The 25,501-nt window shown below is 41.3% G+C and overlaps 1 long non-coding RNA gene across 2 annotated transcripts in view; it reads left to right on the top strand.

The window, feature by feature from the left end:
- Positions 1-25,501, top strand: part of LOC142047116 (uncharacterized) — a 753,995-nt gene that overhangs the window by 80,908 nt on the left and 647,586 nt on the right. For both annotated transcript variants that reach the window (XR_012656296.1, XR_012656297.1), the window contains exon 2: positions 18,659-18,735. This is a non-coding gene — a long non-coding RNA (uncharacterized LOC142047116). The remainder of the gene's footprint in view (positions 1-18,658; positions 18,736-25,501) is intronic.

Here is a 25,501-nt window from a genome sequence, read left to right as displayed (position 1 = left end):
ACTAGCTGCCAAGATGGAGACACCAGTAAGAGGGGGCTAGTTTGCTAAGACTTTTGAACCTGGGGACTAATTGGAGAAAAGGAGCCAGTTAAAAGAGCAGTGAACTGAGGTCCTACAATTGGCTTAAGTTACAAGTCCAGCTCAACAGAGAAGAGGAGAGACTGAGGGACTGCTTAAATCCTAACTCCAGCTCCAGGAGGCAGGACCACCTCTAGGCACCAGCAAAGCAAGCACGTACTTGGGGTGACACAATTCCAGGGGCAGCATTCTGGCCATTCTATTTTTTTTTTTTCCCTTGGGCAGTTGCAATCTCTGAGCTTTTTGTTTGTTTGTTTGTTTTTGTGCTTGGGGGCAGTAGTGCTCTTGGAGTTTGTGGCAGCAATTTTTTTGCTTGGGGCTGCCAGGAGGAGTGTTGGAGACCGGAGGGACTGTTTGAAATACAGCCCAACTAGCACTGGAGAGACTGAGAGTGACTTTGCAGGAGCTTTTCAGTATCTTGCAGGGAAGAAGCAGTGAGGAGTCACAAATCCACATTGGGAATAGCAAAGTTCACAAATCTGGGGAAGACACTTACAAGCAGGGAAAGGTAGGAGCAGCCGAGGGAAAAGACATAGGTTTGAAGGAACAATCTTTAGTAGCCCAAAACCCAGAGTAGACCGTGGATCTGGGTTTCCCTACCTCTCTCCCAGACTAAGAGGAGAAGAACACACTTCTGGGTTAAGAGAAGCCAAGAACAACAAGCCCTGAATGGGGGCTGAGAGCTTAGTATAGAGACTGTTAGATGCTGGATTTTTCCTGTCGTTATAGACCAACTCTATTCAGTAGCCTAATTTAAAAAAATGTTGTACATACAGAGATAATAAAATATGATACTTCAGGATGGCTGTAAGTTAATTAATACAGAGGTCAGGAAGGAGTGTTTTGTTCATATATGGGATTGCTCCAGAAGATAGCCTACATCATGCATTGCCAACTGTCTAAAATAGGATAGAGCTTGATGGACGAATAGTCCAATATACTATCTCGTGCAAAAAGCTCCTGCTGCTAATGATTCATGAGAGAGAGAGAGAGGAAATGGGAAATATAATATGAGGGAAGAATTACAAAGGACTAGTCTTTTCTCAGATTCTCAAATCCATCCCAGTTTAATTTGTGAAATCCTGTGTGAACAAAGAAAGTGGACTGTTGAAAGAAGACTGCAATGGGAGCTGCTTACACCTGTTCTTGGCAACAATTTTTTGTATTGACATGTTACTGGTAAATACCCACATTTCATAGCTACAGTAAATAAAATGTCACTTTCTGAATAAATTAGGCTTTTTATGCTATCCTCTGAATTACTAATGACATCCTGTGTAATATGATGTTTATTCCTCTCCAGAGGCAGTATTTTCTAATCTGCTTGCACCTGTGGCTTTCTGCAGTTGCAAAGAAGGCCTTCCAAAGACTGTCTTTCCCAGTGGAACACAGCTGATATTCAATGTGGCTTAAAGAATATTACTTTCTAAATACACCTCCAGGTCTTGCAGTTTTGAATTTTCATGGACTTTTTGACACGCAGTTGTCAAATTCCAATGACAGCAGCCTTTGTCTTGTAGTTCTCCCTCTTCACCTTGCATACTAAATGAAACAACTAGAACAGGGTTAATTCTGTGTGTTTGGTTTGTTTAACTAACACCTCTATTTCTCAGAGCAGGCTGGCAGCACGTTTATCTGTTGTCTCTGGAATCAGAATGACATGAGTCTGATATCCCACTGTAATCAACAGAAGCAGAAACTTTCTAATGAATTCTTTGGTAATAGTAATGGGCAAGCTTTAAAATGTTTGAATATCCATTTTGAGTCTGATAAGTCCTTTCTCCCCAAATCTTATGTGTTTTTTCCAACGCTTGTGCAAAACGGTCCAGATGGCTGACATTTTCTTCCCTCCCTCCCTCCCCCAAAAAATATTCTTCACATAAAAGCCAAGAAATTAGTAATGAATGTGTAATGCAAAATTATGAACCACAATGAGTGCTTTTCACATCACTGAGACACACACACAACCTTTCCCAGGCTGCATAATGCAACAGGAGAACAAAGGCCACACCTCATCTCCACAATCCTCCTGACACATTTCAAGAGTGAGCAAGAACTGAGCACTCCTTGCCCATGGGGCTGCTATTGAGATTATCTATTGCAAAAGGTAGGCAGGGGGCTGTAGGTTCTTTAACTGAGTCTCACCTAGCCGTCCAACACCACCAGTGTGCATTAACACAAGGCACTTTATGGACCTATACTTATAGACAAAACCAACTATTTTTTTATCTCGCAACCCTTGAAGACTATAAAAATCCATTTGCCATTGTTCATCATTTCTTTGCCTTCGATTTCTGAGTGTGTGCATGCATCCAGACAGTAGCTGCTTATAAATTAACATTTTGCTTTATAAATAAAGATTTTTCTGAGACTGAAAACTGTGCAAAGCTTAACCGTGCTTCCATGCGTGCATGCACACAAAATAAATAAACATTTTTAAAAAGCTTGTGGGATGGAATTACTTGCTTTTTATTGCTGCCGTCTTATAAGCATGATGTGAGATATTCATAGGGGACTCAGCTAAAAGTTCATTCAGCAAAACATGGCTTCCCTTTTGGTTAATATAAAAGCAGGATTTTCAAGATGATAGAGAATTTTTCCCCACCTACTGCAACACTTCCCTCCCTGACATAATTGCTAGAGAATTTCTGCAGTTAGTGGCTTTCCTTGGAGAAGACACAACCACAGGGGTTGGGGTCCAGGGGGGGTGAGGGTGGGGTCAATCGGCAGCCTGCCAGGGGGAATCAGGGGTGAAAGAAGCATTCCACTGCAAGGAGACACTCAAAAGGTGTGTCTTTTTACAAATCCATTGAAAGTCAATAGGAGTTAGGTGCCCAACTCTCTATTTGTGTCTTAGAGTATATATAGACGGTCAGATCTGAAATACTCTGATGGTAATCTAAAAACATTTGATTTACACAAGTGACTGTACTAAATAATTAGCCTTCAAGGTTCAGATTTAATCTTACCTTTCCCTTCATAACATGTACTCCTATTTGAAAAACTGGGGTGGCTGGGGGGCGGGGAGTGAAAAACCCACTTTTTTACAAGGTGAGTTTAAAGAATTTGTTTCCTTTAAAGAATCACGCTTCTGCTGTCACTGGGTTACAGAATTTGCTAAACCCTAACAAGGTAATCATGGTAGGAATCACAATATCACACTTCATCGAAAGAATTTAAAACAAAAGTTTCTCTGAAGAAAAACAGTTCAAGCATCACTCTCAGTAACTGTTTTGGCCTTTTAAAAGTATAGCAGGTGGAAGCCATAGCATTCCTCTTCTCCTGAAGGGAGAAGGTATGGTACACATTTTTTCAACAGGAATTCAGCCTGTTGCGCAGGTGTGACATACCCAGAGTACAATCTAGACTAGGAAGAAGCTGTGCCATCCCTTCCCACTGATGTGGGATGCCCTTTACGCTGCTTTGCTGCTGTAGCCTCTAGTCAGGACTGCTCACAAACAGCCTCCAGCGATATGAGTCACTCACAGCTCAGTCTGTGTAGACCAGAGATCAGCAACCTTTGGCATGAGAACTCATCAGGGAAATTCACTGGCGGGCCAGGATGGTTTGTTTACCTGCAGCATCCGCAGTTTCAGCCAATCGCAGCTCCCACTGGCCATGGTTCACTGTTTCAGGCCAATGGGAGCTTTGGGAAGCGGCAGCCAACACATCCTTCAGCCCGCGCCACTTCTCGCAGCCCCCATTGGCCGGGAATGGTGAACCACGGCCAGTGGGAGCTCCAATCGGCCTAACCTGTGGATGCTGATGGGCCACATGCCAAACGTTGCTAATCCCGGGTGTAGACCTACAGCCTGCCAGTCACACCTAGGCTCTTGCCAGCCTGAATTATACTGCAGAGTGACCCCAGCACCAGGGTTGGCTCTGGCTTTTTTGCCACTCCAAGCAAAAAAAAAAAATCCTTCAAGCCAGCAGGAGCAGTGAAGGGGGAACAAAAAAAAAACAACTAAAAAAAAAACTCTGTGGAGCGGCCAAAGCACGGGTGCAGGGGGGCTCCCGGCCCTGCAGACATGCCCCGACTAGCGGGGGGGAGAGAAAGAAGGGGGGTAGCCAGGGCTTCCTTCAGCTGGGCACTCACCATGCCACCTGCCCTGAGGGCTCCATGCCGCTCTGGTCGGCGGGCAGGGAAGGACGTGGGCTGCCCTGCCAGGCTTGCTACAGACCTGGCACCGCTCCCAGTAGGTCGCTCCCTTCCTCTGTGCTGCTGCCCCTTACAGGGCGGCCGGAGCAGTGAACCAAAAAGAAAAAAAACTGTGGGGGCGGCCAAAGCGGCAAAGCAAAAAAACAACAACAAGGATTGAAGGGAATACTGCACCTTGGAATCTGCCGCCCCAAGCACGAGCTTGCTTGGCTGGTGCCTGGAGCCGGCCCTGCCCAGTACACTCCCAGTCCCAGATTTTTCCCCAAAAATGTACGTCTCAAATGTTCTGTCCAGCCCTCTCCAGGTTGATACAAGCTTATATAAAGTCTGTCATTGTATTAATAGAAATGATATGCACACATCTTGTTACCCCAAATGGAGTTCCCTAAACATTTGAGTTCCAACACACTGGTTTACATAAAACATGTTTATGAACTACAGAGTGAGAGAGAGAGAGAATTTAAGTGAATATACGCAATGAAGTATAAAAGTCAGAAATGGTTACAAGAAAAATAAAGATAAAATGCAACTAGTGCCTAACTTACCCAAATATATTAAATTGAAAGCAAGGTTTTTCTCATCACATATTCTCAATACTTTTACTGGCCAAACTTCTGAGGCCAGTGATATAAATCCATGGTATGCCCATATCTCGAATACTGTGTACAGACGTGGTCTCCTCACCTCAAAAAAGATATACTGGCACTAGAAAAGGTTCAGAAAAGGGCAACTAAAATGATTAGGAGTTTGGAGAGGGTCCCATATGAGGAAAGATTAAAGAGGCTAGTACTCTTCAGCTTGGAAAAGAGGAGACTAAGGGGGGATATGATAGAGGTATATAAAATCATGAGTGATGTGGAGAAAGGTGATAATGAAGATTTACTTATTCCATCAATACAAGAACTAGAGGTCACCCAAAATGAAATTAATAGGCAGCAGGTTTAAAACAAATAAAAGGAATTCTTCTTTACGCAGTGCACAGTCAACTTGTGGAACTCCTTGCCTGAGGAGGTTGTGAAGGCTAGGACTTAAACAGCGTTTAAAGAGAAACTGGATAAATTCATGGGGGTTAAAGTCCATAAATGGCTATTACCCAGGATGGGTAAGGAATGGTGTCCCTAGCCTCTGTTTGTCAAAGATGAAGATGGATGGCACGTAGAGCGCGAACTCTTGACATCTGCCTGTTAAGGTATCACTCCCTCTGGGGCAACCTGCGCACTTCGAGGCCACTGTTGGTAGACAGTTACTGGGCTAGATGGACCTTTGGTCTGACCTGGTACGGCCGTTCTTATGTTCTTATTATACTTTCTTCTGTCTAATGTCTGCTTCCTTTCAGTGCAGTGAATCAATGGACAAAGAGAGCAAGGAGGAGAGGGGTCTGGTGGGGTGTCTTTCCTTTCTTTTTATAGTCCTATCCTCCCGTGAGAAGCATTTTCAACTGGGAGCATCATGATGGGAAATCTGTGTGGACAGGAACAACATGCTGTTTCTTTGCTACAATGTAGATTTTTCTGCCCATGCCACCTTTCCTGCCAGTGAATATCCGCTCAGTAGGTAAAGACCCATTGACTTTGTTTACATCTGCCTGAGATGTCAGCTTGCCCTTTGTCTCTGAGGAACTGGTTTGGCAGCTCCTCAGACTAGGAACATATTTTAGCAATATCATATGGTCTAAATTTATAACTTGACATTCAATGTCACCACAAGTATTTTACCAGGACAATAATGACCAGCATATTATGAGTTTTCAAATGATACCTCACAAGGCATACTTTGTACAAAGATTATTACAATAGTGTTCTAAGTGTGGATACAGGAGTACAGCCTGTCACAGTAGGCAATCATCTTTGGGTCAGGTGGGATTTTAAGGCTAAAAGAACGAATCCACATAATCACAACGTAAATCCCATCTATCCTCCCTAATGGCTGGCTAGATCAGACAGATGGATCTTTCATTAAATTGCTGTGTCAGACTTAACATAATTGTACAAATGACAGAGCAAAACAAAATAAAGCAAGTGGAAAAAACAGTCTAGAAAGAATATGTTGACTGAAATGAAATTCAGCCATGTCATTTCTGGTCATAATGCCGTGGTGAGTTCAGAGTTGTAAATTACTTTAATATACAGTGCACTCAGTGTAAATCTGGCTGCTGTTGTAGCTGCTACACCCATTGTCTTTCCTTTTCTTGTTTTACTGCATAATTTTATAAAACACTAATTGCAGCCTAAGGAGAGTGCAGAAATACTAAAGCAATTGCCACTGCTTTAGAAACAGGCAGCTGTAACTTGCAATCTTCTTCCACAAGTGTTGTTCTCAGTGTTATTTAAAATAGATATCATGTGGGAAATCTTGACCCTACTGAAGTTAATGGGTGTTTTGCCATTGACTTCAGTGGGGCCAGGATTTTATTCTACAACTGATAATATGGCACCAACTTCAGTAGTTCTCATATGTAAAGCCTCTTTTGGGGAACGTACCATTCAATCAAATTATAATCCTGAATCATCAGACATTAGAAGTACTGCATGGAGATGACCAAATGTATATAGCACTGGTCTGAGACTTGTAAAACCTTGGTTTAATTCCCAGCTCTGCAAGTGGTTTGCTGGGGGATCTGGGTCAAGTTGTTTTCCTGGTTTGTAAAATGGAGATAATGGTACTGATCATCTTTATAAAGTGTTTGGAGATCTATGCTGAAAAGTGCTGTGTAAAAGCTAGATATTATTGTTCAAATGTCAATGAATCAATCATATTTGCATGAATAATTAGTTTCATATTAAAGGAAATCAGTCTAATGAATTTTCTGTATATGCAAGAAGACAATCAGGCAGCCAGGGATTTTGATAGATTGCAGCAATTATCTGCCCACACCTCATTTGTCTCAGCCCCACCCTCAAAACACCTGATATGCCAGGGCTAAGAAGGATGGCAAAGAACTAATCTAAAATATCCCATATCGGAGTTTCACTTTAAATAAACCTCAAAGGTTCCAGAAGGGGCTAGAGGACATCAGTTTAAATGTCAAACACAATGAAAATTTCTGAATTGTCACCTCCTCCTTAAAAAAGATTTTGAATTAGTTGTGCTCTGAATACTCAAATGGCCAGAAAGGCATTTGGTTAGCTGTTAAACCAATTGAAAAGTCATTTTTCATTACTAATGACCAGCTCAGGAACTCACAATGTATCAATTCTGTCCATCCAGGTGTGGATCATTTAACAAGTCAGCTCAGAATTAGCCCATATTGCCCCCCTCACTGTTTTTCCATTTATTTGTGCTCTAAACTGAAGAGTCCCTTGTCCCCTACTTTCCCACTTACTAAACTCAGTTTCTACAAAGATAAACAATAGAGTGAAGTCTGATGAGAATAACGAGGGTTATTTCCCAGCTACACTTTTGCTTTCTTAGCTTTTTCTTCTAATTCTCAAATGATCTATTTATCTTATGCTGTTTTCTATCTCAGAAAATCCAAATGACCCTTTGAGAGTTTTGACTGAGAATGCTGAGCCATGTGCTCTCATTTTTCTTGAGTTGCGCTTTTATTCTAATATATATCAAACACAGTCAAATATTCTCTTTTTCCCTCCCAATTCTGCTTTCTGCCTCTAAGTCTTATAGTGGAGGCCCAGTTATATTTCTGATAGACCTACTTACAATCTGCCTCAAGAGGACATAGAAAGATTCTCATGTTTCCTTTTTCCTGTGATTTTCTCAGCACAGGCTTCCTAGGAATTTTAAAGCACACAAGCATCGTGTAAAAGGACTATTCTATTAGATTGTATCATTAGGCTGGTCTTGCAATAACAGTGTAGAACTTTCTTGTGACTATTAATAATCAAAACCCTGGTTTCTACATCACAAGATTTATGGCTGAAATTTGGGAGATACCAAAGCTACTCAGTAATATATAAAAAGCTACTTAGAAATATATTTTAAAAGTTTATAATTTCAACATGAGAAAAATAAAGCAAAAAAATTGACACCTCTAAGGAGTGTAAGGATTTGGGGTGGAGTTTATTTGGGTTTAATTTTTAATACCCTATTTAGTTCAAATTTTCACCTTAAAATCAAATGAAACTATTCATTATTTCATATTTTAGGTCACAATTCAGTAAAGCACTTAAACATGCGCTTAACTTTAAGCATGTGAGTAAGTCGTACTGAAATCATAGCTTCTTGAATCAGGGCCTTGACATGCATTTGGAAATAAATATTCTCAGGATATCCAAGATTGGTAAATTAGGGCTATCCCGCTGCACACTCTACAGCAATACCTTCCTAGCCACATGATACTTTGGAAATTCCATTACCTTAAACTTATTGGATGAAATTCTGGCCCCATTGAAGTCAATGGAGCACTTTGCTGTTGACTTTAGCGATGCCAGGATTTCACCCTCCTGAGTTTTCCTAGTTGTCCTCCCACAGGTTTTTCTAGGGGAGATTGTGACCTGGAACAAACCTATATTTTTATTATTGTTTGAATTGCAGAGTAAAGCTATGGGCTAGTGAGCTAGATTTGTTCTACCTCATCAAGAAATTTATCAGTTAAGTTCACTGAAGAATCATCATCAATATTGCCAATGTTAGAGACAAAAAAAGAATTCCTATTCCTGGTGTTTGTAGTTCTAGGCGAATACAAAAATCATCACTTTTGACTTTAAGCTAAGCACCTTTGCCCTGGGAAACCTGAGAGAATAAATATGAAAAACCACAATATTTTTTCTACTCTCACTTTTCTAACTGTAGGGGAAAACATTATTATACTTAACTTTAAAAATAGTCTGTGTGGAAGAAATAAATCCCGTTCTGTCTTCCACTAAATATGTTTTTCTGGAGGCTGTTACATAAGGAAAAAATCAATACAAATTAATTGTTAGAAAAACGTATTGTTTGTACAATCAGAATGTAATTCATTTTGCATCTTCTGATTTCCCTGAGTAACTAAATAATCTTTCACTGGCCCCTAATTAATCAGTAATGCCCCGTCTGCACATTTTGTTTTTGTTTGCAGTTCTTTCATTTCAAGCAGTAAAACTCTGAGGATTTTTTATTTTAAGATGTTGTGACTACAACTTATGAGCTTAATAGCCATCACACTGAATTTATGATCCTATATTGCACTTTAGGGAAAGCTTCTGTAGCTTGCTTGCTGGCTTTGTTTGCAGTAGTCAAAGCCCTGGAGACATCAGCATTTAACTGTGGTTTGAAATTGCTGAAGTGTGTCATTCCACCAGATTAGGTGGCCTACACAGCACCTCTAATAACAAATGGCCTTTGAGGGTTGTTTGTTTGCTTTTTGGAGAGGGGACAGACGGGGTTGGGGAATCACACACATTCTATGTTCAGGACAGGTTGTCATGTTGTTCAGTAATTCCTGAAGAAAGTGACTTGCTGTTGTCTCTGTGTTGAGCTGGAACATGAATGTAACTTGGAATGAACCTATGTCTCATGTTTTTATTCATTGTTAGCTGACCCATTGGTCAGCCCTATGTCACTGTGATTAATCATTCAGACTCCAGTTGTCCAAAGAGACATTTCTAAAGCCTCTTCTGAACAAAACAAAAAAACAAAAAAAGGAGGGGGAATAAAGCAAAGTACTAGCAAAACAAAATGGATTAATCCTTGACATGATAATTTATACCAAGAATAGCAAATGAACAGAAGGGCTGTTGTACGTGAATGATTAATAGCTGCTACGATTGCATCTGTGACAAGTGATCAATAAAGTTTGTGATTAAGAAAAATACTTTCCCTTCTTTTCCTAAGTGTGCAAATCTTGGAGCTACACCTTAGCCTTCACAGTTGTTCAATTACACTGCAGAACTATTTGTAATTCAGATGTCACTAAACATTACTGATTCAAACATCTTCAAAATAAAGTTGCACTTGATCTGTTAAATACTAAGGAAATGAGGAAACCCACCATGTCCCTTGTAAAGGCTCTTTAACCTGGTGAAGCATTGTTTTTTACATGCAGTTGTCTCTTCTCAATAGCATCAAAATTACCAGCTTGGAAAATGTGGTATATAAACATAGAGCTGTTTGTACATTTGGGGATTGTATGAGCTAGTGATCAGAGGAGAACTCAAGCTGCAGAGTCCAGATCATTTTTTCATAACTAGAGCTGTGTGAAATATTTTCTCTGAGCCTTGAACCCATCCAGAAATAGCTTTGGGTTTGGTGTGTTTCAGAACCTCAGAGCATATTATTGAGAAGCTGTCAAAGTTGGGTGGAAGTTGTTTGCAGACCTACACTCTGATTTCCAGCCAGCCTCCTATTAACACCCCACCAAGCTCATTCTCTATCCTATGGGATCTTTCCTATACTTGGAGGTTCACGTCTATGCAAAGCTGTAGAGGTAGATTTATTTCAGACCCTGCAGATTGAACATTCTTGGCTCAGTTGGCAAATCCATTACAAACCAACCTTAAAATAACTCAATAAATATCATGAACCAGGACCATTTTACTTAAATGTCAGTACAATGTGATAATATAAGCAATCTGATAGTACACAAACGATGGATTAGTGCTTGTAGGAGAACAGGGCCTCCTGTACGGTGTCAAAACCTGGGTCACATACAGTAGACACCTCAAACTTCATGAATGATACCATCAGTGCCTCCACAAGATCTTCTGAATCAAGTGGGATGATTGATGCACCAGCATCAGCATTCTGTCCCAAGCCGAAACCTCCAGCATTGAAGCTATGATTATCTGCCACCAACTCCATTGGGTTGACCATGTTCTTCAAATGCCAGATAATCGACTCCCAAAGCACATAATGTTTTCACAACTGAGCCAAGGCCAATGGATGAGAAGAGGGCAAAAAACGTGTTTCAAAGACACCCTGAAAGCCAACATGACAAAGTTAATATCAACATAAACTCATGGGAAACCCAAGCCCTCAACTGATTGAAGTGGAGAAAGACCTTGTGGCAAGGATTCCAGCATTTCAAGACTCAAAAAAGACAATAGGAAGCAGAGAAACAGGAAAGAAAGGAGGAAAGAACACTCTGCAGCTCAGCTCAACTCAACAAACTAAAACCACTCCTTCAGCTGAAAAATGTCTACCCCAATTGTGACAGGATCTGTAGATCACAGATTTGTCTCATTAGCCACTTGTGAATCCACCACTTATAACCAGCTATCATTTCATGGAAGACAATCATCCTCTAACTCCAAGGGATTGCCGATAGATAGATAGAATATAGGAGGCCCCTCTTTCTATCTTTCCTCTCTCTGATATGATATACTCTGCCCCCAGGGTGGGGGGAGAAGGAACCTCAGACTCCTCCCATTATCTCCTGTATAAATATATAGGCCAGGTAGTGTTCCAGACAGTCAATACATTTGGGGTCTGCTGGACCAGAATGGGGAGTGAATCAAGGTCCCTTGCTGAAAATTCCCTAAGTTTATGTCCCAATGTTGGAAGCTCTATCACCTCAGCTGATGTCAAGTGTACAATCTAAGATGAAGTGAAAGTTTGTCATTTAAGAACCTTTTAGGAGCCAAACCATATAAAGTGTTATCAAAATCAACACTGTCTTGAACATTATGTAGAAATTAATTCATTATTTACTTGCTTTATATACATTAGTCACTTATTTTCAAAATAAGAAATAATCAGTATTCATTTTCTTTCTTATGTCTGGTACAGTAGTTCCCTAGCATTATATTACATCAATGCTGACCTTTCTACCATACTACATAATCACTGCTGTGGCCTGGCAAGATTTTTTTCATAAGGTGCAAAATCTTATTTGCCCGTTGAGTTTTAATCACAGATGCAACTTCTTCACTAAATAAGTCTACTGTAGTGTTATTGACTGATAGAAAAGCCACTTGCCATTTGTAACAGTCACAAGTTAAACCTGAATAATCTGAAATTGTACATACCCATTCATCTGAAAGAATTGCTGGCATGCTAAAAAGATTAGCTGATGTACTCTTTATTTTCCCACTCCAGGTTATTTCCTGGAGCGAACACGCTCTCATAAGTGAAACCTCATGTATTCTGCAAAATAAAATAGAATCCTGTAACTGTCTTGACCTTTTTAAATTTTGTTTGATCAATCTTGCTTGTTATAATCCCACTAAACTTTGGAGAAGAGATGGAATAGCTAGCCAATCAAAATTCAGAATCAAGAGGGGTTTGGGCTTAGATGTGCAAAACTATACAAATGCTAATACCATCACTTCTGAGGGGTCCCTTCCGCCCCCACCCTCTGCTGTAAACAGTCTCTAAGTTTTATTATTCTTTCACTAAGGCATCTTTTTTGAACAAACTACAAACAGTTGCTAAACCAATATGTTCTGTAAATCTCAGGACTCTAAGTGGGTAACCAAAAACAGCACTCTCTGAAGAAGCACAATGGCAGGGCAGTCTCCCTTAGTTTTCTGTTTGTTGTAGTATTAATTCTGTATACTACATTAATTCCATTTTTCAAACAATCTTAACCTTTGGAGGCAAGCATTGCAAAATGGTTGTTGAACCCTATAAAACCATCTCCCCCCTCTAGCGAACAACTGCTAAACATCAGTAATTTGTTCTGAATGAATGTCATTCCTCTTGCAGAGACCACACTATTTACATTTAGCTGTTAATATTTTAATTAACAATGTAAGTGCATTGTTTGCCTTGTGAGTTCAATGGGAAAAAACTCTACAAATAAACAGCAGTTCCCTCTTGGACAATCACTTTGTAAATTAGCTTGCTTTGTCAATAAAGCGCATGCCTATCAGTGCTTCAAAGCAGCAGGGGCAAGGATGTTCATTTACTTAAGCAGTAGGTTATACCATTAGTTTGCATGATTGGTGTTAATTAGAAATGTGCGTGGATGTCTCTGTGTCACACAAACCATTTTATAAAAAATCTCTTAACAATGAGATTATTAATTCATGAAGCATGAATGCTTGTGTTTGGGGTTTTTTTTTAATTATTTCTTCTTATTATCTATTACTTATATTAGAGTAGCAGTGAAAATGTACTAGGTGCTCTACAGATGTAAAGAAAGACACAGTCCCTGCCTTGAAGAGTGTACGATCAAAGGGGCTGAAACTGCAGATGCTGGCGCATGTGGGTCTCAGTTCAGCCTAAGTATGAGGTCTGCTTAACTTTAAGCAGATGGATGATCCCATCCTAATTCCATAAACCATTTAAGCATGTGTTATGGCCTTGTTGATTTCCACATAACTTAAGCATGTGCTTAAGCTGCTGAATTAGTCAGAAATGGGCACACTTGAGTCATAGGACACTCCTTAGGCACAAGGTTATGCAAGTGTTTGCAGAATCAGACCCTGCATGTATGTCAATTGCTAATGTATATTTTTAAAGCATATTTCTGATATGTCTTGAAAGGAGTTTTTAGGGTTATATTGTGCACTGCTTCATGAAGAACTTTCCTTTGGTTTCAGTAGTGGGGTCTTTTGAGACACTGACACAAAGAGAATGTAATTTAGCAAACCATATTAGCTAACTTGAGCTAAAATAGCTGTGAACAGACACAGCAGCTTGGCTTTTAGCTTGGGCTACGAGCTCACATTCAATTCAAGGCTCCCATATAGGCTTTATTCAATCTGCAAAACAGAGTTAGAACCTGAGTTGCCATGCGTTTGTTGCTATGCTTAACTAAAGGTGGCTAATCCAAGTTAAGAATATGCTTTCTTTTGCAGGGTAGATATGCCTGTAGACATGTTATTCAATGCATTTTGTTCAAATAAAAAAAAGATCAGTTAAAAGAAAATGCTGAATTATAAAGATAAACAACACAACTTGCTTAAGGGAAATGTTTTCAGTACTGAAGTTATTGTTTTTTTAAAAATGATAGAAAGTGCCCTGTTCCCACTTCCTTTATTGCTGGGACTGTACCTTTAAGGGAGGTAGTATTCAGCATCTGGGTAAGCCAGTCCCCTATACAAGGGGGAAAATAAGAGAGACAATGCAGTTGGTATTTGGATGAAGTGGGGAGAGAGGATGACCGAGACATTTTCTCCTGTTACATCTAGGGCCCTTTTATGAGGTGACTTTAGAGCCAATGCAGAAATGAGCCTCCACACCTGAAGGTGTCTATCCCACTGAGGATTGAGTGGTGCTAGTGTGGTTGGGTAGACCAATGAATTCCACAGGCTACACCTAGAGCAGGAGCCAGGGAGCAAGATATTAATTAGGAATGTATGGGGCCTATAAAGCTGGGTAGCAGCCAGAGAGAGGAGGGTTGAGAAGGAAGGGTAGTTATTTTCTGGGATGAGAGAGGATTGTTTGGGTACTGCAGAGAGATAGTCTGCAGTTACTCCCTATGAGGAGGATTCTTGGAGCTGGTACAGCTGGAAAGAGAGAAGGGGAGCTAGAGTATAGGAAGCAGCCCAGGGAAGGGGTAGTGAGGGAGGAGAAAGGAAGTGTAGAGCTGCTGAGCTGAGGGTCCCTGGACTGGAACCTTGAGAAGAGGGCAGACCTGGGATCCTCTATGAGTCAGTGAAGGAGTGGCACTAGGGCAGTGAATGGGAAGATTGTCTAGGACTGTGGATGGCCTGTACCCTGGAAGGGGGAACACTAGGAGACCTAGCCTGAGAGCTAAGTCATGAAAGAGATGCTGGGGGTCCTGGAGTGGGAGCAGAGCTGTTGACCAGAAGGAGAGAGAGAATAATGCTGTGCAAATTGCAGAAGAGGGTGTCTACCTCAAGAACTAATCCTCGGAGTGACCAGGAAGAAGTACTAGACCAGTGGTGAGTGGAGCACCCCATCATATGGTGCTCTAACCAAACCAGTGGTCCCCCAGATTTTTCCATTATACCCCATTTACCTGTAATGGAACTTGTTCGTGTGTTCCCTGCCCCACCCCTGGGTGCTGGGGCCAGGAGCTGTGGTTGGGGGCCAGGAGCTGTAGGTGGGGCTGGGGCAGAGCTGAGGGAAGAGTGGGGTTGGGTGGCTTTTTCCTTGCTCCCTGAAGGGGTGCCCTGGACCCCACCACATCTCCCCAAATGTTCTTCTGTGCACCCCACAGTTTGGGGACCACTGACCCAAATTGATATCCTTGAACAATCAAGATCTTAGTGTTAACAGAAAAAAAACAGTTTTCTTCAGTTGCATTACTCCAAAACTGTTCTCATGCATCATTGAGATGGAATCTAACTAAATAGAACTCCATCTCAGACATCATCACATATTCAGGCTGCTTTGAACTTCAGAAACTGGTAAAAATATGCTGATAACTTAAAAAGTTAATGATGGCTTATAGAAAGCTGAAGGGGGAAATATATACATCAGATGTGCAATACACCAAAATAGTTTCAAGATGCATTTGTGTGTGAGGATGTGTGTATGTAATATAAATTCTAGTTCTCCAAGAATATTGGGATCTTAGTCTTGCTGATCTTCCTCCTTAGTTTCCACCAGAAATCACTAACCTTTGTTTATTACATCATACTTATTTCCACAATAACCCTTTGTCATATCACAGACGATTATGATGATTGGCAAAGGAAGTAACAGCTGGACATCCTTAGTAGTAATAAATGTGAGAAAAGAAATGCAGAAGATACATAGGAACAAGATTGTTTCTAGTGTTTTCCATCAGGTGCCAAAGTTATTCTTCATTAAGGGGAGGGTCTTATAAATATTTCACTATTAACAATCAGTTTATTTTGCCTTAATATATTCTCATGTCTGTGCACTACAGCCTGCCCTCCTTTTGCAGGTCACTGAACTCAGTATATTAAAGACTAAGGATAAAATCTTGGCCCCATCGAAATCAATAGCTGGGGCTAGAATTCCACCCTAAAGGCCTAATCCTGCTCCCACTACAGTCAATGGTGAATAATGCCATTCACTTCACTGGGAGCAGTGTAAGGCCTTCAGGACTGATCCAAAGCTCTCTGAAGTCGGTGGGAGTATTTCGGTTGATTTTAGTAAGCTCAGGATCAGGCATTGAGGACTCCAGGTTTTGACCCTATGCTTGTAGATGTGTTAAAATATAGAACCAATTGTGTTCTTGGTTACAGGTGTGACCACAAGCTAACACCACTAAAGGTCTAGCGACTAAAATGTGGCTCACCATCTTGCTAAGTCACTTTAAATGATAGTAGAATTTCACTTTATCCGCAGTCCTTTGTTTATATGACTATCGTGACCACCTTTAATACCTAGGCAACTTTTGATGTGAACTTGCTCATTCACATCCCAAATGCACTGATGTATATGTTTGCTTTTCTTTTGTGTGCCATAGTGATCTAACAGACTAAGCCTCTGTGTGAAATGATTGGGAACATTGATTTAGTATGGCAAATCTTAACCATTAGTCCATCAAATTTTGTTTCTTCTGCAATGGGCTAGCCTCTGATGTTTCAGAGGAATGTGAAACATCCATGATGGTGTCATAGGCCCCAGTTCCACAAAGTACTTAAGCAAGTGCCTAACTTTATGCATGTAATTAGGTCCTCTGAAATCAATGGGATTTCGGAATACCTAGCTAAATCAGGGCCATACCCAACTGTGTGTTGCTGTATATTGGTATTCCTTTTTGAAACCTGAAGTGATCAATTTATGCTTTGAAATGAGTTTTTATTAACAGAATTTTAGCTTCTACACTTACATATATTATTGGCTACAATATTATCCTGGCCTTTAAAAAGTAAGTAAATAAATAATCCAGCTATACTTCCCTGTATACCACAAAAGAGAATTTATGTATGTTACTGCTCTACTCTGAGTTTGCTGGAGAGAGATTATTTTAAATTAATCCAAAGTAGAAAAAAAAATTGTTTATCTAATATAAGGAGCATCCATTGCCTTATGAAGAAATTGTACATCATAACTTATACTGATGGCTCCCAGTTTTAATGTGTTCCCCAGCATATATAGGGTTAGTTTCTGAGCTTAAATAGAATTTACTGGCGGTAGGTCAACCTGTGATAGAGAATAACAAGTATTAATGCTGTACTCATTTTGACTTCTGTCAAGGAAGACTGGGTATGGACTGTTAAACTTGTGACCTCAAAATCTCACACAGACCAATGCTTGTAGAGGAAAATCTTCATAATTTTGCTGTTACATTTATCTGACAATGAATAAACAATGATGATCTGTGTAAGTGAATGTCAGGAAATTCCACCATCCATGTTGGATATATTATTGGGCCAGAACTTCAGTTTGTGTAAATTAGCATATTTCCACTTGTGCCAATGAAGTTATTCCAATATACACTAAATGAATATCTGGAGCATCATTTTCAGTAGGTTACTGTAAAGTAGATGTATTTGATGCTTTACAGAATGCCCCTATGCCAAAGCCAAGAGTCCTAATTTTAATAATCAGGAGTCCTGATTTTACTAAAAGCAAAGTGGCCTAGTAGACAGAGCACTGGGCTGAGACCTGGATTCTCTATTCCTGGCCTGCTGGGTATCTTTGGGTGAGTTACTTCACTGTCTTTTACCTCCACTTCCCATGTGTAAAATGGAATAATTATACTGACTTCCTTTGTAAAGTGCTTGGAGATCTAGGGATGAAAAATGCTATATAAGAGTTGGGTATTATTATTTTACCATGATGGACCAATTTTTTTTAAGAAGCTAGCTGGACTGATGCCATGATATGACTAAGGTCTATTTCTGTATAAGTGCTCTGCAGATTGCTGTTGGCCTGAGGCTGGAAAAGATACCACATTGATTTGGTTTTAAAGGATTTTGTAAGCAAATGTATACAAAGTACTTAAGGTCCCTGGGAGCATAGTGTTCAACAAAAATCCACAAAAGATCCTGCTGATGTTGCAAAGAACAATCAGCATAAACTATACACAGTAAATGAAATATTACAATATAATATTGTGATTAATACTAACAAAAACATCAGGTTTTTCCTCCATTAACCCCATTGGTCATTAAAATGTAAACCCTGATTATACGCTACATCATTGCTTATTATGCTGGGAAGAAGTTCAAGTGAGGATGAGTCAAGTGAAACTTCAGCCACTAATAGCCCGTGAAGTCTTTGGGCATTTCACTCCTCACTCTCTCTCTGAACCAAGTCTGTTTGCTATATTGTGGTTTAGGGCCTGATCCCGTGATGTTCAGAGCTCCCTCACTTCCTATTGACTTGAATAAGAGCACTCCGTGCATTCACAGTTGGTGTTCAGCAAAATGTTCTCATTTCTGAGATACAGAGTCCTATCTGGCACCTATGGAATGGTATTTTTTTATCAGTAACTTCAAGGGACATTGTATCAAGCTCCTAATATTTTAAAGAACTAAAAATAAACTGGGTCTGAACAACAGTGATTTGAGGATGCCATGTAATTTTAGGTATGCATATCCCTTTTGAAGACAGTAATCCATGAGCCGTATAAAACAAAAACAAACAGGAAAAAGCTGCCTATGTCCTAATGCCCTGTATTTCTCCGTATTTCTCTCTCTCTCTCTATCATAGGTTTTCGAATAGTGCCTGTTATTTAGGATCTGATCTTCAACTCTGATCTTCTTGTCTTCTGTATTACATATAAAGCGGTAAGTGGATTTTTTTGCCCACTGACTGATTTTGTTTTGTTTTTGTATGATGGACTTATACTTTAAGAAGATATCTCTGGAAACATAAGGTGAAATCAGCCTTAACAAAGTAAATGGCAATACTCATATTTGTTCAATGGGTCCAGGATTTTAGTCATGATGTCTTGGAATTCGTAGACTAGCACAATTTGGCAAATGAAGTAAATGAGTCACAACTAAGATTTTCAAAAATGACTAGTGACTTTTGGTTGCTCAGCTGGAGGTATGTTTAAAAAAACCCTGATTTTCAGGAAGTGGTGAAATCACTAAAAATCAAACCCTGAAAATCAAACCTCTTCAAGGTGTCTGAAGTTAAGCACCTAAATACTGAGGCATCACAAGTCACTTTTGAAAACCTTGGCTTGTGCATCAAACTAGAATCAAACATTGTGAGCATCCATTTCTGAAATGCACAGAAACCTAGATATGGATTCATTTGTCACAGCCACTGGTGACAATTTAAGAAATGGATTAATCACTGAGTAAAACTTATTTCTATCTGACACGAGCTCCCTACTTTTTTACCTAATACCACTTGTGATAATCACAGGCAAATCCTAGCTTGGTGTGTGATGGATTTATACTTTAAGAAGATATCTCTGGAAACATAAGGTGTTTTTTTGTTTGTTTTTTTGTGCTTTGTAATAAACTCGCTTTGCTCAAGTGTGATAAAATGAGTCATGCTAATAATTACAGTGGAATAACATCACACTTCTTTGTCTATCACTAAAGCACCACTGGACCTAAAAACTTGAATTTCAGTCCCTTTTAAAAGCATTGACCTTGGCGTCACCAAATCAGAAAAAAAGGATTAAAAGCTGTAGAACATGTAATTCTGATTTGTTTTCCAAGAGATTTGTACTTAGAGGAGGGAGCAGGTACTTCAGAATTGTCAAGACCGTCAGGATAGGGAGAAATTAATTCTTGGAAAAGGTTTCTTAAAAGCATGAGAGAGTGATTTGTAGAACAAGAGTTTGCAGGCCTGCTTTACTTCAGCTCAATTGAACCATCTGTGTATGACATTGTATTGTTTTTGACAGAGAAATGAGTGCTGATGGAAATGTAAATATCAAAGAGGAGTTGTAACAATTCAATTGACATACTGTGCCTTATTTGGTGGGGTGTGTTTAGTGGGTAGAGAGGAAGCCAGGATGCAGAGGGAAAATTGCTAGAGGTTTTTTGGCGTCCAAGAGCCTCTTTTATTTTCAGCAAGTATTGTATATTGAAGAGAGTCTTTCAGACTTAATGTCAACCTGAGACATACATATGTCCTTCCATTGATACTGAGCTACTTGTCCAAAGCTCAAATGTCTCAGGTTGACATGAAATCTGAAAGACTCTTTTCCATATATAGGCTGTGTGTGTGTGCGCGCGCTCACATATGTATAAAAAAACTGCCTAAATATGGTTTTGAGTTATAGTATAATTATTTATGCTACATTGTATTGCACTCATGTTTCTGGTTTTTCTTTTTGTGATCTCATCCAATTGAAAACATTTGCAAGTTAAAAACTGGGAATTACTTATGTGAACATGGCTTTGCTATTCCATCCTCTGCTAAGAAATCCTGCTTAGCTCATATGTGTACTTCCAAATGTATGGGGCAACAAAGCGTCATCTCGCTTAACCCCAAGTGCTGTCCATACCCTTGTGTTGGGCTGCCAGTAGAGAAGAGACTAATTTTTATGCATGAATATGATCCTGCCATTGAAGACAGTGCCACAGGAAACTTTTTCTGCATCTCTGAGCCAGACTCAGAATTACTTTTCAGGTGGTGTGGAAGATCATGATGCACAGGGATGAAATTCCTGAGAAAGAGGCGGTGATGGTAGGGGTGACTATTACAGTAGGCATGAGCTCCATCTCACTTGAGATTGATTTTATTTTTCTTATCGTGCAGTCTCTTCTACCTGGCCTATAACATCAGTACAGAAAGTTCGCTCTTCTTCCACATTGATCATATCTGACATGCAGTTGGGCACCTTGTCTGTACAAATCTGTCTGAAGTGTGCTACATTGGTCTTACCCCATTGTTAAAAAGCTAGCATGGTGCCTTTGAATTGGGATCTAAAAATCTGTCAAGAATATACTCCCCTCTGATTCTTTAATGTACTTTGTGTGGAGCCTGTTTCGTGGTGGCTAATGAGCTGTCCCACCAATGCACTGCAACATTATCATCAGTCACTTCATAGTGCTTCTACATTCACATTTTTTCCTCCGAGAGACTGATAAGGGAGAATGTCTGTATGAGTCCAGTGTGAAAGCTGTTCCCTACTTGAGCAGTCTTCAAAGCCCTGAAGAGGGTGCATAAGATTTCTATAAGACTACACTGAGCAGGTTTAAGTTACACAAAGTGTGTCTCCCATGTTTGCTTTTCAATTATTAAAAACTCATAAATGGCTTTGTAATGATCAGAAAGTCATTTGAACACAGAGAGGGTAGAAAGCCATCTGTTTACTATATGTTCTGTCTAACTGTTTTACATCTACCTAGCATTTATGAGATGTGAAAGGCAGTAAAAGAATTTTTCATGTGGTCTCAGGCTGTGGCCCACAAATCTTTGCAATGTTGTGAACCATCTAATATTGGCAATTGGAAAAACAAAAAAGTGAATCCTACAAGTTCTCCCCTTTGCAAAAGATTTCAGCCTGTTCCAGTGGAATGGACATGGGACCAACTGCTAGGAACTCCTGAAGTGCTGTTTGAGTTCTGCCACTGATTCCTTACATTGCTTTTGGCAGGTGATTTAACCTCTCCATTCCAATTTCCCTCTGTCTAAAATAGGGATACCTCTTTCTTCATGGTGAGGTTATGTGCACTAATTAGTTATTTTATTGTCTTTTCAAAGACGTTAAGAGAGTCTCTCTATTACTATCTCTGGATGAGGATTTACCAAAGATGTTAGCTCAAGGACCAGGTTGGACCAGTGTTTCAAAAAATACTTAGTGCGCATATCTGTGCGCGCACGCACACACACACACACTTACTTCCAGTTCCACATGCAAACTGGTAGGTACATAACTTCCTAACTAGCAAAAAGCTGTGTGCAAGTCTGGCAGGTGCAGTTAGGGAGGCCAAGTAACAGGACCACCCAGAGGATTCAGGGGGCCTGGGGCAAAGCAATTTCAGGGGCCCCTTCCATAAGAAAAAAATTGCAGTTCTATAGAATACTGTATTCTCATGGGGGCCCATGCGGGGCCTGAGGCAAATTGCCCCATGTGCAGCCCCCCCACCTCCTGGAAGCCCTGGAAAAAATAAACATTTAAAAACCTTCCACATCTCAGCACAAACCCAGTTTTGAGAGAACTTCTTTTCAAGTCACCTTCACAAGGTATCACTGGTTCTCAGCATCAGCTAGTGCTAAAAGGCACTAAGGCTCACTAAAAGGGTTGGACAAATATTTTCTGTCAGAACTTTTTTTGGATTGAAAACTAGGGGTTTTTAAAAAGCAGAAAAAAATCATGGACAATGTCTGCTTTCCTTCAAAATTTGTTGTGGGTTTTTTTTTTTAATTGAAAAGCTGAAATTAGACTGCCAAAACCTGAACATGATTTGGGGTTTCAGAAGTGTGTGGCCAAATATTTGCTGTTTCCTGTCTTTGTTTAAAGAAACGATAAAAAAAAATTCTGCTTCAAAAAATCCAAAACTTTTGAACCACCTCAGCTTGTAACCAGATGCCTGAGCCCATCCAGTCAGAGATTTTTCCAGGTTTCTGATACTCTGCTGGCTTCCTTGACTCATATCTTTCTCCATAACTTTGGGTTCATTTAGCTTAGAATGTAAGTCACTTTTTTTTACCGTGCATGAGAGGGGGTGAAAAAACTGACGAGCTGTTCTGTGAACCACGCAAGCACCGTGTATTACGCTGAGAATTGGTGCGCGCAGCCAAAATGCCAAATAGTTTCAGAGACCGCTGTTGTGAGCTGGTAGCTGTAGTCCTCATTACCCCCTCCCTCCTCCGATGCCATCTGTTGAGTGTCTGGCTTCCCCGTTTTACTGTTGTCACGCAGCGCTGTGTATCTGCAGTTTTTTTATTTCAAACGTTTTGGCATTTCGTGTGTTGTTCTTGTAACGGGAGTGGATACAAACAGATTTGTCTTGCCCCATACAGCGATCAGACTAGTATTCCCGTCGCGTCCATGCTGAGCTCTTTTTGATGAGCCTGCATCGCCAGCTGTGCTCGCTCGAGCTCCACGCTGGACAAGCAGGAATGTAATCAAATTCGCGGGGCTTTTTCCTGTTTACCTGCCGCTGTCCGAGTTCAAGATTGCTTGTCCAGAGCGTGTCAGTCTGCACTCTGGGATGCCGCCGGAGGCACTAAACGTCGATTTTCCGTCCACACTCGAACCTAATCCGAGTTATCACTATTCGAATTTAGCCGCTACTGCCTCTCGTTTGGGAGGAGTCTGAAATCAATTTTAAGGAGGCGGTTAACTCGATATTTAATGACCGACGTCTGGTGAACGGATACAGCGTTAAATCGGTATATCGGCCATTAACCATTAAAGTCGCAGTGTAGGAAACATGGCAGACCCGAAGTTGCAAGTATTCATCAGCTTTCAAATTTCCATCAAGGGCTGTTATATTGCACAAAGTTTTACAAATATAAGTGTCCAGACTTTTGCTTTAGGAAGAACAGACACCTTTGTCTTAAGTGACAAAGACTGATAACTTTGTATGAGGACCAGCAGTTAGCCTAGTAAATTTGCTACATAAAAGCTCCACATTTCAAAAGTTTGTTTCGCTTTTCTAGGGCCGTCTAGGGGGTGTTGGTGTGAGAGTGGGGCAATTCTGCACCCAGGCCCCCAGGGGCCCCTACGAGAATGCTCCGTCCTGGCCCACCTTCACTTCCCACCTAGTCCCCCCATCCTCTGGCGCCCTCAGCGACCACGTCCAGGGAGCTGGCCTGACAGAGCTAAGCGGATGCCTAGCTCTTTCCCATTCAGAGCCGCATGGGGCGGGGGCTGGAGAGCTCCAGTCCTGCTGGAGCTCATTGCCACTCTGCAGCACTGTCTGGGAGAGGCCAGGGGCAGCTCCTGAATGCAGCACACTGAGGCTTTGAGAGGGAGAGAGGCGGGGTAACCAGGAGCAGCCCTGAAGAGCATAAAGCAGCCATGCTTCCACGGACGGCCTGAGCTCTCCTGTCAGAGTCATTGCTGTTAGGGGGTTAGGGCTGTGAGCTCTGGGAGCAGCAAGGAGCTCAGGACCACCGCTGAAGACAGGCTGCTGCAGCGCATGTCAGGGTCACTCTGTAAGATGTGTGCGACTGAGGCTCAGGAAAGGGGGGAATGGGGGTAAGCAGCATGGCAGGGGGCTGGGGCTGGGGAGGGGGGCTGATAAAGGGCAGGGAGTCCCAGGAACAGTCAGAGCACAGGAGGGTCAGCGGTTCTGGGGGATGGTAGGGAACGGGGGGTTGAATCATGGGCTTCTGGGTCTAGTTCAGGACTCAGGCAGGGGGAGATAGGGGTTAAGGCAGTCAGGGAATGGGGTTGGATCAGGGTGGAGTCCTGGGGGTGGTGGTTGGGGGAGGGGGTTCAGGGGGTGGCAGTGAGGGGACCAGGAGCAGGGATGGGTCAGGGATTCTGAAAGCGGCTGTCGGAGCGGCAGGAAGTGGATGAGGGTGGATTAGGGGGCAGGGCCACGCCTGTCTTGGGGGGCACAGCCTTCCCTACTCTAAAGTTCATTCAGCAGTTTGAGGCTATTTAACACAAAGAGCTTAAACTGTTATTCTTTTCCCTTAGCATACTATCCCTTTCACCTTATTCAAATGCCCAATATATACATTTAATGTACACATTTTAATTTTCATTTAATTCAGTTGCCAGGGAGATTATGTCAGGGGCAAGTAGCTTATTAATTAGCACTTTAGATTAACAGTGATAGTGGCCAAGAGAGCCATAGGGGAGGGATCACATGAGAAGAACAATATCCTATACCACCTACCTCCTTCCAACCCTACCAACAGTAGACCCCCTGCTCCCCTGTACTTCCCAAGGCTCCAGAGGCGTTAATTCAATGCCTTCTCAACTTTTGCACTGGTGACCTCTTTCACATTTAGCAATTTCTGAGCTGTGACCCCGCCCCATAAATAAACACTTTTTTATATATTTTAAAACACTATTATAAATGCTGGAGGCAAAGCGGGGTTTGAGGGTGTGAGGCTGACAGCTCACACCCTCGTAATAACCTAGATGATCCGGTGGGCCCTTCTTTCGCGTGGGGGACCCAAAAAACCTTTTTTGGGGTCATGACTCCCAAATTTGAGAACCCCTGGGTTAATTTAATTTTAGCACCCTGTGTTCCATTCACTGCATGTGACTGTTGCTTGAGCATTTCAGTTTCACAACACAGCTCAGCCCAGGATTCTGGACAGCTCAAATGCGTCAGTTCGTGTTGGAGTATGTACATAAGCTATTACTAAGACAAACCCACAGTAACCGTTCTCCGTTGTGTGAGGACCCCTGGAGCCAGTCTCTAGGAAACAGATAAACGCTGGAGTTAAGTCCATTAATGGCTATTAGCCAGGAATGGGTTAAGGAATGGTGTCCCTAACCTGTGTTTGTCAGAGGTGTGGAGATTGGAAGGCAGAAGAGAGATCACTTGATCATTATGTAGGTTCACTCCCCTCTGGGGCACATTGGCATTGGCCACTGGCGGTTAGACAGGATACTTTTCGGGCTGGATGGACCTTGGTCTGACCGAGTATTGGCCATTCTATGTCCTTACC

Source organism: Chelonoidis abingdonii, chromosome 7 (genome assembly GCF_003597395.2).
Source record: "Chelonoidis abingdonii isolate Lonesome George chromosome 7, CheloAbing_2.0, whole genome shotgun sequence".
Lineage (NCBI taxonomy): Eukaryota > Metazoa > Chordata > Testudines > Testudinidae > Chelonoidis > Chelonoidis abingdonii.
The sequence above is the reverse complement of the archived record's forward strand: the minus strand, read 5'-3'. Positions and strand labels throughout refer to the sequence as shown.